The sequence below is a fragment of the Taeniopygia guttata genome, chromosome 5 (genome assembly GCF_048771995.1).
Source record: "Taeniopygia guttata chromosome 5, bTaeGut7.mat, whole genome shotgun sequence".
Taxonomy (NCBI): domain Eukaryota; kingdom Metazoa; phylum Chordata; class Aves; order Passeriformes; family Estrildidae; genus Taeniopygia; species Taeniopygia guttata.
The window spans coordinates 31,958,783-31,970,980 of record NC_133030.1 but is presented as its reverse complement, the minus strand read 5'-3'; the positions used below and the strand labels follow the sequence as shown (position 1 = coordinate 31,970,980).

Genomic DNA, 12,198 nt, shown 5'->3' with positions numbered 1-12,198 from the left:
CTTGGGAGTATTTGGAATGAAGTTATTAGGTCCCAGCTTTGCACCCTGAATATTAGCACTCTGATAACCAGGACCTGTAGTATCTGAAGTGAAAAGGTGATATTCCAAATCTGCAGGTAGCATATTTTTGTGAAATTTAGTAGTAGTTGCCCTCAGAAAAGTGTTTTGTCAATTTCCTTTTTAATTCCCATATCCTTATTTTCATTTTGTTTCTGTTTTTCTTTCTGCTAAAGATGAAGCAACAGATTCAGAGCTTTAACTTTTGGGAGTGTCAGACGCATTCAGATTTCTAATTTGATTAATGCAGCGAAATAATAGTTTAAATCAAAACACACACAAACCAAAACATTTCTGTTTTCTAAGAAAGTTTGGTTCCAGATTCAAACATATTTAAATTAAATTCTTATTTCTGCTACTAACTAGAAACCATGGTGAGATAAATGAAATCATATGAGGGGTAAAAGGAGGCAGAAAAATTCTCAACATAACAATGTTTCTTTGGCTGCCCTGTCAGGGAAGGAAAGAGAGGAATATTTCTGCCCACTCTGCTTTGCAATTGGCTAGGTACACTAACTTATTTTGTTTTCTTCTGAATGAATTGACTTTTGCAGGAAACAGACTGCTGGCATGATCTGGTACAAGAAGTTTGGGTTATTGTCTGCCCAGCTTCTCTTACTGGGCGGATCCCACATGGCTTTCAGCAAAAATGCTGCCTGCCTGCACTGTCTGGTGCTCAGTTACTAGCAATGATGGGCTTGTGTAGAATCTGTTAGGAAGGCCTCAAGTCTCACTGTGACCAAAGTTTCCCAAGATTGTGAGAAGCAGATTGTATGACAGGGTGATGACAAGGCCAAAGAATGGGCCTGATGGAAGGAATTGGTGGCAGGGGAGAGGGAGAATGGATCTACTACATGCTGATCCTGCACAACCTCATGTAATCACAAAATACCATGAGGGAAAATTAAATTCCAGTTATTTGTGTTTTAGTGAAAAGGAAAGTGAAAATCTGGTGACAGAGAGGAGAAAGTTCCACATGTTGGACTGGAGCTGAAAGCATTATATAGATGATTCCTGTCTGAGGCTTTGGCTTGTGTATGGGGTGGTACAAACCACTTGGACCCTACTAGTTCCCCCAGCACCTTCTCAGGGTTACAATAATCCTCAAGGAGTGGCAGAAGTGCACCTTCAGCCTGAGAGGACAAGCATGGTGATATTTATCCCTGTACAGGAACAGCAAGACTTGAGACCTGGAGTCACACAGTGGGTCTGGTTACTATTGTACAGGGCTGTGACACCATCAACCACAAAAGATTCACTCTGACTTGTGACTGTGTGTGAAACAGGTGTTAACCCAAGGAAGTCCATAGCAGAGTACTGTAGGTCTCAGATTCAGTCAGAGAAAACGGAAAGTTTCTAACCAGGCAGAAGCCTGAGAAACTGTGGAGAAGAATGTAAATAAGGTTCTTTATCTCTCTTGTTGTTCACATTGTTTATGGTTAGGTTTTGCTACTGTGCGTCATTCACTGCACACCAATAGCATGCGGTGTTTTCACATCAGGACCAATAGAGTTGGTCTGCATGGAGCTCTGTATAAATGAGCAATGTATTTTGAAATAAATCTGAGTTCTAGTCTCTCGCCTTCTGAAGTGGAGTCATTTCATTCCCATCCTGCCTCAACAGCATCAGAGCACATAGCTGAGGACTTCCAATGGCCTGGTGCAAATTTGTGTTGTGGCATATTGTTTCTTTCATCTGTATTGGAAAAGGTGCACCCACACTTAGCAGTGAGTAAAACCTTGACAGCGTTCTCACCTCCCTTGCACTGCATCAGCTGTCACCTCCTCTCTCTCCCTCTCTGGGCACACATTCTCACTGCACAAGAAACCATGAGCACATTGAGGCTGCTCTGTTGCAAACAGAACAGCACACAGTCACCCCCAATAAGGACAAAGCATGGAGCCCTTTCCTCCCCCTGTTCCTGCTCCCGCTCCCAGGACAGACACCATCAGCTGTCTGTTACTGCAGGTTACCACAGGCCTTGTCCCTGGGTGTCCCAAAGTGCATCTTAAGTTTCTGGCAGCCAGGCTTGGCCCCAGAAACAGACCTTCTGCCTGCTTTGGCAGCTCTGCATCGTGCCTGCCCTGCCCTCCGGCGTGTGCCCTTGCCTCTCGACCTGAGGGATTTCTCCTGCTGTGCCTTCTCCAGGAGAAGGCCCCTCAGCTGCTGCTGTGGTGTTGAGGGTGACTGTGAGAGAGGAAAGAAGAAAATCCCCCTCTGATGACTTGCTTTTGTGGTGGGCAGAAATCAGCACCCTGGGCACACAGCTGAAGTGCCTTTGGAGAAGCACAGTTATCCCTCTGTGCAATGACCTCCCCCAGGCCACTATTTCCCACAGCATGCTCAGCTGCCCTTGTTTCCAGCCATGAAGGCCCTTACGATACCAAATTCTGCCCATCCTGTCCTATTTTCTAGTTTTGGTCTGAAGAACAAGACTGGGATTTTAGCTGGAATTTATCCTTGCCCAGTCCTCATCTCTTGAAAGGCTGGCTGCCAGCGCTGGGACGAGCCGCTTCCTTGGTTACTGCACCACAGGCCGCGGGTGCTGGAAGGGGGAAGCAGGGGGGATTTTTTGTTTGTTTGTTTGCTTTGCCCTGAACCGTGAAGCTCTGGGCAGTGCTGAAGGCAGGATACAAGACCTGACAGACAGGATCTGGTTTTAGCCCATTCTCTCTCCCCTCTCCCAGAGGAGTGGGCTTGTGGCCCCAGCAGTCTTTCAGACCCTGCCAGCGGGGGAGTGAGAACTAGGCCCACAGATTGCATCAGGAGTCTTTTTTCTGGTCATGCTGGTTGGTTATAATGAGAAAATACTCCAAATTCCTAGTGAAAAATCCTGTCTTCCTTTCATTATTACTGGGCCAGACAAGCTAAGCTAGAGCTGGAGCCCTGAATGGTGGCTGGCTAGTGGTGCACACAGTGGTGCCAGGGTGGGAGGCAGGGCTCCTGGAGCCTCATCCCAGCATAGCTCTGTGGTTTTTTATACAAACCCCAAAAAATCAGCTAACTCATTGTACATTCTGTCTGAACATATCTGGGCATGAAATAAGATCAGTGATACTATCCCAAGTGTTGTTTAAAAGCTCAGTTAGGTAAGTAATTAAAAAAGACCTCGCAGTGAAAGATACTTAAATGCAAAGTAGTGGGACTGTCTCAAATTCCATTTCTGAGCAAAGCTGCTTTCAGATGCAGAAGCAAATACGTTAAAAATGTCCTGGGTTTGTTGGTTTGTTTTTTTTTTTAATTCCTCTTCCTCATATTTTACAGAAATTTAACTTATGTTCTAGACAGTAGGTGGGATCCAAAACAGATGAAGACTTCAATTCAAGGTGTCTTGCCTCACCACTGAGGCATTTGTAGTGAGGTGTGACTGGAGGTAGTCAGGAATGAAAGTTTTTCTGGAGAATATACTGGTTAAATCTTATTGGTGGACTGTGAAATGTAAATGAATTGATGTTTATGAAAGATTACCTGATTTTTCAGCTGCAAACCTGAGTATATGCTCACTGGTTAATAGACTTGCCATTGAGGCATGAAGACAACCTGTCTAGTCCTCACAGGCAGTGAACTGAGGGGATTTATCTTCATTTATGTCTGGCTTGATTATCTTTGCTTCTTTCTCAGGGTTTTTTAAATACCTTTTTTTTTTTTTTGTGATTTAGATTGTCATGTTAACTCCTGGGAAGTCTAAGAAATAGGTTTGATCGTTATGAAATCAACATGACACGAAAGTACTCATTCTCACTATAGACTTCACCTGTGGGGGTTTTACTTCAAAGCATAATGAAGAATAGGATCCAGGATTTGTGTCTATACTATGTTGCTAGTTTCTGCCCTGTTATGTAGAGATAACCTTCAATTACTTCCCTGTATGTTTCTCATTGTCCTTTTTATTTTTTGTTTCAAATCACAATTTTTTCATGCTTTTCTTTAGCCTTCTCTATAAATATTTTTTAAATAGTCATTAGCTTCTTAATCATCCTCTTAGATAAGTAAATGTCTTTTAATAGTAGAATCTTCTCAAGGTGGGAAAAATGAGGTACAGAAGATTAAAAAATATAATTACCTAATCAACTCAAACATGCTTCAAAATTTCTAAGTAACTTTTCTTGTCAGCCTTTGAGCATTCTTTAAATGAAAAACATCAACTGTGTGATGGTGGCAAGGAGCAGATACTAAACATCATCATTTTGGAGGAAACCCCTGGAAATTCCAAATACCCATCATAGCTCCAGACAGCCTGAAGGTCATGTTTTATATTGCAGTATTTCCACTGATTTTTGAAATGGTTTTGAGACATTTCCAGATGTCTTGATTGGAAAAGGTGCTGCTAAAGGTTGAAGTTTGGATCAACACTTCAAAGATATAAGAACATCATGGAAAAAAATCCTATCCTTCTTTCTTTTGGTGCTTACGTAGCCCCTATCAAAATAGTATCTGAGCATCTCATATGTATTTAAAAATAGAAATAACAATAACAAACCTTCTGTCTCTCTTTTCTTCCCAGTCTGTGAGTGAAATAGCTTGATTTTTTCAAAGGACTTTTTCCTTGTGGGTTCTAAATATTTAGCTGTGGTCTTCCACAGTTTATCTACTGTTCCATTACTCCACTGAGAGGAGGAAAGAAAGATGCCATTTTCATTATTTCGTAGAACTGAAAAAGCCACAGTGTTATTTGTTCCCTCTACTGATTCTCATGTAGAACATAACCAACACCATTCCCAGAGCTGTGCATTCATGACTTTATTGATGCATAACCAGGGATGTTTTGGCAGGATTCCGTGTTGTGTAAGCCACATGTGATGTTAGAGCAAGGCTGTTCTATAGGAGGGCTGTATATGTTAATTGCAGCCATGCACAGGATGGGTCTGGAGGTTTAATATTTAACTGTAGAATATGTTTGAGAAATTATTATATTCCCTTATTAATACTCTGTGAACTTTAGATAAAGTAACATTATGTTACACAAGGGTCATTTTTCTCTGTTCTGTCTCTCTTTCTGGACTCAATATAAAGCATACTGTTTTAATAATCAGCTTGATCTTTCATTCAAATTTCTGGTTTCTCCTTTGAGATAACAGTACAGTTCCATGTTTTCCACATTATTATTGTTTAAAAAGCAGTGTAGAGGGTTGCAAAGGAGTTTCTTGAAGCTACTGAAATTTATGGCCACTGTTAGCTCTTCTCCTGAGGAAGTTTTGAAGATTCATCCCTTTTACATGTCAAATTTCTTATAATTATCTCCTGAAAAAATGTGAAGGCCTTAAACTGAACAGTTCACTTGTGCCAAGAGAGGTGGCTTGTTATTAGCTAACCAAGATGCTGCATAGCAAGTGAAATCAAAACTCTTCAAATCATCCCAAATGCAGTACCTACTGAAAGTAAAGCCTGAGGCTATAAAAGTGCACATCACACTGTGATTCCAGTCCTCAGCATTGTACGTGTCTAGCCTAGACTAGAATGGGGCCACATTCCTTAAGTCACTGTGTAGACCAGCTTTTTTGACCCTTATGGTTGTTTCCATATCCTACATCAGGAGATCTTGATGCTCTATGCCACTGTGACAAAGGTCTGTTCTTGGAACACAGGATGATAATTGCTGGTGTGGCTAAATTTCACTTCTTCTGGCAGCATCACCTCTGTTTTTCTGTGTTTGACTAAGCAGCAGGGTTTTTCTTTGACTCTTTTTTTCCTGAGCTGAGGAATTCAGATGTCTGGGATATGGTGCTCTGTGTTGTAAAGTGAAGGCAGTATGTAGCTAGGTGTCAAAAATGCTCTCCTGGCATCCAAGAGTGTCGTCTCGCACACATGTATACATGTCTTATGGTAAAGAAAAGATAACTGAGCTATGTGGGCCTCTGTGGTTGCAGAAATGTGTTAGTGTATTGTGACCCTTTGGGAGCAGAAGGAATGTGAGATGAGTCTTGGTCTTTTACATTCACGTGCAGCCGAGTGTTAAAGAGAGGCAGCAGCATTTTGTCATCATTACAGCTAAAGATTACTGAGAAATGCTATTATCTGAGTGCCTTCCACCCCTTTCTTCATAGTAAAAAATAAATTTCCATATTAAAAAATATTTCTTTCAGAAGTGTCACATTATTTCCAAGTTGCACAATCTAACAGTAGGAAAAAGTAATTATGAATAACACAGAAATAGTCCTGTTTCAGAAATAGGATGCAGCTATTTGTCTGAATGTATCATCCGCAGTACACTTTATGAAACATCGATTTTCCCATAAGAAAGCATCCCTCTGTGATGCTTCCAGTTCCCTTTTACCCCTAAAATTGTCACATTTTCTACTGCTGTCCAAAGAAGGATCTCACAGCTAATAATAGTTTTAAAGACTTATCAGTGTTTAAGTGGAAACTTCAAAAAGTGCTTTTCTTTTGTAAGTTAGTTCTGCCAGTATGGCAATTTTACTGTCATTCTTTAGTGAAAATACCTATAGTTTGGAAACAGGGTATCTTGCCTGTCTATGTGCTTGTGGTATATAATAATGCAGTTTTTGATTAGGGTAATTATTCTCCCTTTTCTTTACAAATTCAAGCACATACAAATATTCCAGCAAGAGTCTGCCTGCTCACGTGTACAAAATGTGGTACTCCCATCGCTGCTCTCCTAAGTCCTTTATTTACACCCATCTGTTTTGGGATCTATTTTGGAAACATTCCCACTATGCTAAGAATCGTTAAATGACTTAAGGAGATTTAGGTCAGTGGCTTAGTTTGCCTTTATTCTGGCCTAATTCTCCCTCATCTTGCCCCAGCCTTATCTGTCATTGTGTACACTTTCCCCACCATTGCAATAACCTTCACCTTCTTTTACCTTCCTTTCTCTCTGACCATCTAATTCCAGACACCAAGCACTTCCTCTCCACCTACAAGGCAAATGCTGCTCTTTTAAGTAGTTAGAGTATGGAAGTAGAAATTTAATGAGTAATAAACCTGACACCCAAATGTTGGTCAAGATGCTTTAACTTTCGTTTCTTGATTGTTTCCCTGGGTGACTAAGCAGAAAAAATAATTTCCAGTTAAATGTGGGCTTAATTAGATGTTGGTTTATGAGCTACTAACATTAAACTACAGGCAACAGTATGGGTGCTGGAGAGTTTAACCACAAATATCTCTTTCAGTGCCTCTCTTTTAATTAACAGATGTTAACCTTCTAACTTTATAACTTAATAGTAGAACTATTCATAAACTATATATAAGTTTATAAAAGACACCACAGCAGATCTTCTGAAAATACAATTGTGTATTATTAAAATTATGTCTAAAAAATTCACTGTGCATTAGCAGAACAGAAAAGTAAGAATACTTTGCCCTTCTCAACCACTTGGCACTAAGCATCCAAGCCCTGCAGTTTAGGCCTTGGTCCTTTATCTGTATTCCTCACATTACACAAATGAGAGATTCTTTGCCTGAATGCACAGAACATTGCTTAGTTACAGGCAACACATTTTAGCCATAGCTCTCCAAGAACTTCACCAAGAAGAGCACATACAGAGATCCTCGTTTTATGGTAGACATTCTGTAATACAGTATATGGTAGGATGTGGCGTTGGCCAGCCAGGGGTTCCTGGCTTCCTTCTCCCTGGTCTAACAAGAGGGAGCTTTAATAGCAGTCTCTGTATCCTCCATTTTACAATATGGTCCTTTAAACAAGCCTCTTTATATTCACTGCTTAAATCAAGGGAGATGCAGAAGACTATAGGATGAGTAAGGCAAGAATGAGTTTTCTAATTCTTTCATGCTTAATAACTTCTGCTGTTTATAGCAGCAGAAATAATTGTACTTACACACTGACAAGCAGTTGCCCACAGCACATATTCAGCCTTTCATGACTGAAGTTGCATGCATGTACAAGACAGCAGAAGTTGAAACCACTGTGAGTCCCTTTAAGATTTATAAATGAGGGAGGACTTAAAGAGTTAAGAAAAACCCTCTGCATATACCTGGTATATAAAACTGTAATGTAATCAAATGCGAGGAATGCACTCCACTGTGTACATTAGCAAACACTCCATGCAAGCCGGCTGGCAGAGGTTCAGGGTTTTCAGTGCTGCCTTGCATTACAAAAGCCTTCTTTGTTCTCTCAGTTCTGTTTTAAATATCTGATGACTATTCCACACCATGTTAGTGCCAAATCCCTAGCTTCACTGCAAACTCTTTACAACAGCATATTGTGGGCAGATTGGATGGGGATGGGCTGGTAGAATGTGGGTATCTCCCCTTTCTTTGCTTCTCAGGCAAGTACTCTCACCAACTCTGCCATCTCCCTGTAATTTCTGTAGCCCCTTGTGCAGCCACCTGGATAGTGTTCAAAGCCAGAAGAAATCACGAGGGTATGCAGAAATTGAACTTGGATCCTCTGACATGGCAACGGCAGTCTACAAATGTGCATCAGGATGGGTGTAGTCGAGATTCAGCCAAGGAAGAGCAAATGAATCAAAGAGTGTTCTTGCAACAAATAATTTTTGTTGAAACTTGTTGTGCCTATACTGTTTTTGGCTGGATCTAGCCTAAGCTTGCTAGCCAAGTGGGATTTGGCTTTGAAAAAAATTAGATTAAAGATTTCCTATGAACATGCACACAGAAAGGCAGGAAGTGATGTTGATGACTCAAGAGATGATAATGTTCCTTCTTGATCTGGAATTAAAGCACTTCCCTGGAAGGATGTTAACAGAGCAGCACACATCTCAGTCTCTTACATTAGATGATGTGTTAAGCCTGGGCCTCATCTCTTCATGCTTGTTAAGGATGCTTTTTCCTAAGACTTTTACTTATGTTTTAGTTAGAAAGGTGATGTTCTAGCTTGGCATCCAGTACGGGTGTGCTGGAAACTCAGCTGTGCAGTGGATGGCTCTAGTGTGTTCTAAAATAAACAAATCTGTTTTAATTAAAATGTCTTAATTCACATGCAAATATTCGACTGTAGACTCAGTAAGATACCCTTTCTAAAGCAAAATCTGTTTATTAAGGGCCACTTGAAAGTACATTGTAACACTTTTGCTTAATCAATTAAAATCTACAAAACTAAGATCATTGAAAGTAAGGTTTACAACACTGCAGAAGCCTTGCAAGGCTGTATTTGCCACTAGATCAATTGTATAATTGTGTAATGGATTGCATATCAGAATTCTTCAGGGAACTGATGATGTTTGCTTAGGCTGTGCAGGTGCAGACATTCTTCTCTTTGCCATGTTTACTTCCCAAGTACAGGATTGAGTACAAATAGGAATGAATATCTCTATGGTAAAGTATTAATATATGGTGAGAGGGTGTTATTGTCGTCTTACTCAGAAGAGATATAATGAAAGTGTTGAAGGAGTCTCTTGGTGAAGTCTTCTCTTATAGGAGTCTGTACCAGAGTCAGAAATTGAATCCACATGTTGTATGGTCTTATTCAGTAACTGTTGGCTTATTCAGAACTGTTGTCTGTCATGTTGTATACTATCTCCTGTCACATACAGTGCCCCAGGAAAGTTCACAAAAAAGATCCTGTTCCATTGGACAGAGAGTAACCAGACAGTGAGTGTCTCACTTTTAGCAGGGACTATGAACAGTGTACTGGTCCCTTTTAAAGAAGAAGAAAATACCATGGGGCTTTTTAAATGTTCTCCCAGAGTCTGGTGGAAACTCTGTATATGAAAGGGAATCAGTTAGCCTTTTATGATACTTCCAAGAGGTTCCTGCTTCCTTTCCTTGCCATGGCGTCTTTGGTGTCACACTGCAGAGATAGTCCTTGGACAGCGTGCAGCCATCCACTAGGTCTTGGTCAGTTCACCACTGCTGAATGAGCCAAAGTCCAAGAGGGATTGGCACTAGAGAAATCTTTTCCTTTGTGCACTAGAATTTTTTTTTTCAGGATTTTTCAGACCTTTTCCTCCCTCTTTCCACATCTCTACATGTCACTAACTGCTTCTCCTCATCCCCTGCTTCAAAGCCCTTGCATGTACATAGTGCCCACTGAGCTGTTACCATAGTGGTGCTCTAGAACATCTGACAGGGAGGTACAAACTCTGTCTTTTACTGTCGTTTGGTTTGTAAGTCCATTTTACTTGTGCTTGTATGGAAAGTTCCACCATTTTAGCACAGAGAAAGAGTTATTTGGCTCTTCCAACTTTCACATTCATGGGAAGAGATCACAGAAAGTCGAAGTTTTGAGAGACAATGCTAATACCAGTATCTTGCCTTCAGGTGGTGCCTGTGCAGGCTGTTAGGAGAAAAGGTAATGCCAGAAGTGAAGGACTTAGGAAATGCTCCAGCTGTAAAATTCTCCAAATGTAAATGTATTTGTTTCTACAAGAAGCAGGTTGCTGTCTGGAGGAGGAATTCAACTGGCATTAACCATGGGAATCTACAAAGAACTGCACCAAAAAAGCAGCAGCCCGACTAAAAAGAAGACTGTGTGTTAAGGACTTAACTGTATTTTGTTAGGAATGGCTGAATTAAGCTGTTTTCCTGGCAGTTATTGTTTGGTGGAGCTGAAAGAACGAGCCAGGTATTATGCCATTACTTTGAGATTGAACATTTGGGAGAGATTAAATATATGTGCTCACTCACAAAATACATTTGGGCCTTAACTCAAGAGTAAGGAGTTCAGCAGTGAATGCAGAGCCAGAGCAACCAGGAAGGTCAAGAGGGATTCTTGACTGAAGGTGATTTGAGCTGAGCAAGGGGTTATCACTACATGTAGAAGTTCTCTTTTTACTCCTAGGGAGGACTCTGCTTTCCCACAGCAAGAGTACAGGTCTCATTTCCTCTCAGTCACATTGAATATCATATGGGTTTTGTTTCCCTCTGTGATTTGGCTGTGTCTGTAAACAGCTTCTTCTTGCCATTCATAGGAAGATGCAATCCTGATGAAATCCAGTTGTATCTGTCTAGTATTGTACTGATCATGCAGTGTCATCTGCTTCTTTCAAACTAGAACCTCCCTCTTTGCTTTTATATTTTACCTTCTGCAGTGGCAGATGCTTTAGTAACTAAACATCTTATATGCCAAATCTTCTGGCACCTAACATCTTGGACTTTCCTGTGAGCTACTGCATATTTGAGCCAAATCCTTCAGTCCCATGAGTTCCCACTTAAGTCAATCATTGCATAATGTGAGCACAGCTCACAGGCTCTCTTTTGTGTTTTCTCCAAATACCAAAAGCAGATCTTTGATGAACTGGTTGAAAATGAGCTGTGGATTGGAAGAAGAGCAAATTAATTAAAAATTTCTAATATGTACATGTAATTAAATAACACCTCAGTGCTCCAACAAAATACATCCCAACAAAAGAGCCTGCAAAAGATAAATTTCACTGCGCTATTTAAAGTGAAAAGATCCTTCGCTTCTTTCCAGTGTAAAATATATGCGTGGGAGATGTACTGTTGGAAGACTGTTTTCTTTGACAGTATGACTGTACTGCACTGAGGAAGAAAAAGGTTTCAAGTGGCTTTTCTCCACTTTGTTGGCAAGTCAGCTCCTGTATCTCCAAGGATAACAGGAGTGACTGATACACTGAGCAGATGAGCCTTGAAGGATGTGAGGAAAGCTACTATACTGGGATCAATAGCATACCTTTTCCTTCTGTAGCATGCAAACATTTTACCTGACGTAGACTAGAAATTCCTCATCTGCTTCTTCCTTTTTATTTCTCTTTAGAGAACTTCTAAGTATATTTTCATGCTTGTGGGGAAGTCCATATGTATATATTCCCTTGGGAAGTCCCGTCTCTGTTTGTTTGAGAAATCAGAGAGAAATTTAGATGTAAGTTTTACATTGATTGTGTTTACATTTACCTGAAATATATACTGCAGTCAGAAAAAATAAGAGTTCTACCAATGACTTGTGAATTACATACAGTGTGCTCCAGACCCTGCTAAGGGGACTTCAGCTGATTAATACAGTATTTTTATGTGTTTTTAATGTTTGTGGGCCCCTTACAGAAAAATGCTTCCAACAACAATCTGTGTTAAAATGTTTTGTGCTCAAAGGTATGTATTTTCATGAAGAGAATGAGTTAGGGAATGTATTCAATTGTTTCTTATTTTAACCAGGAGTAATTTCCATTTGATCAAAATTGGAAGGAAACATCATCTGAAAAATGAAACTATAAGACTGATCTTTTTCAGAAGAGGTGATGTTTTATT

General features: G+C 40.4%; 1 protein-coding gene and 1 long non-coding RNA gene across 11 annotated transcripts in view; one reads left to right on the top strand and one right to left on the bottom strand.

Moving 5' to 3' along the window:
• RAD51B (RAD51 paralog B) overlaps positions 1 to 12,198 on the top strand; it is a 424,230-nt gene that overhangs the window by 335,685 nt on the left and 76,347 nt on the right. The window lies entirely within an intron of this gene.
• LOC115495520 (uncharacterized) overlaps positions 9,009 to 12,198 on the bottom strand; it is a 48,525-nt gene continuing 45,335 nt past the window's right edge. For 2 of the 3 annotated variants that reach the window (XR_012056350.1, XR_012056349.1), the window contains one exon: positions 9,009 to 11,781. This is a non-coding gene — a long non-coding RNA (uncharacterized lncRNA). The remainder of the gene's footprint in view (positions 11,782 to 12,198) is intronic. The other variant, XR_003960760.4, reaches the window with a different exon arrangement.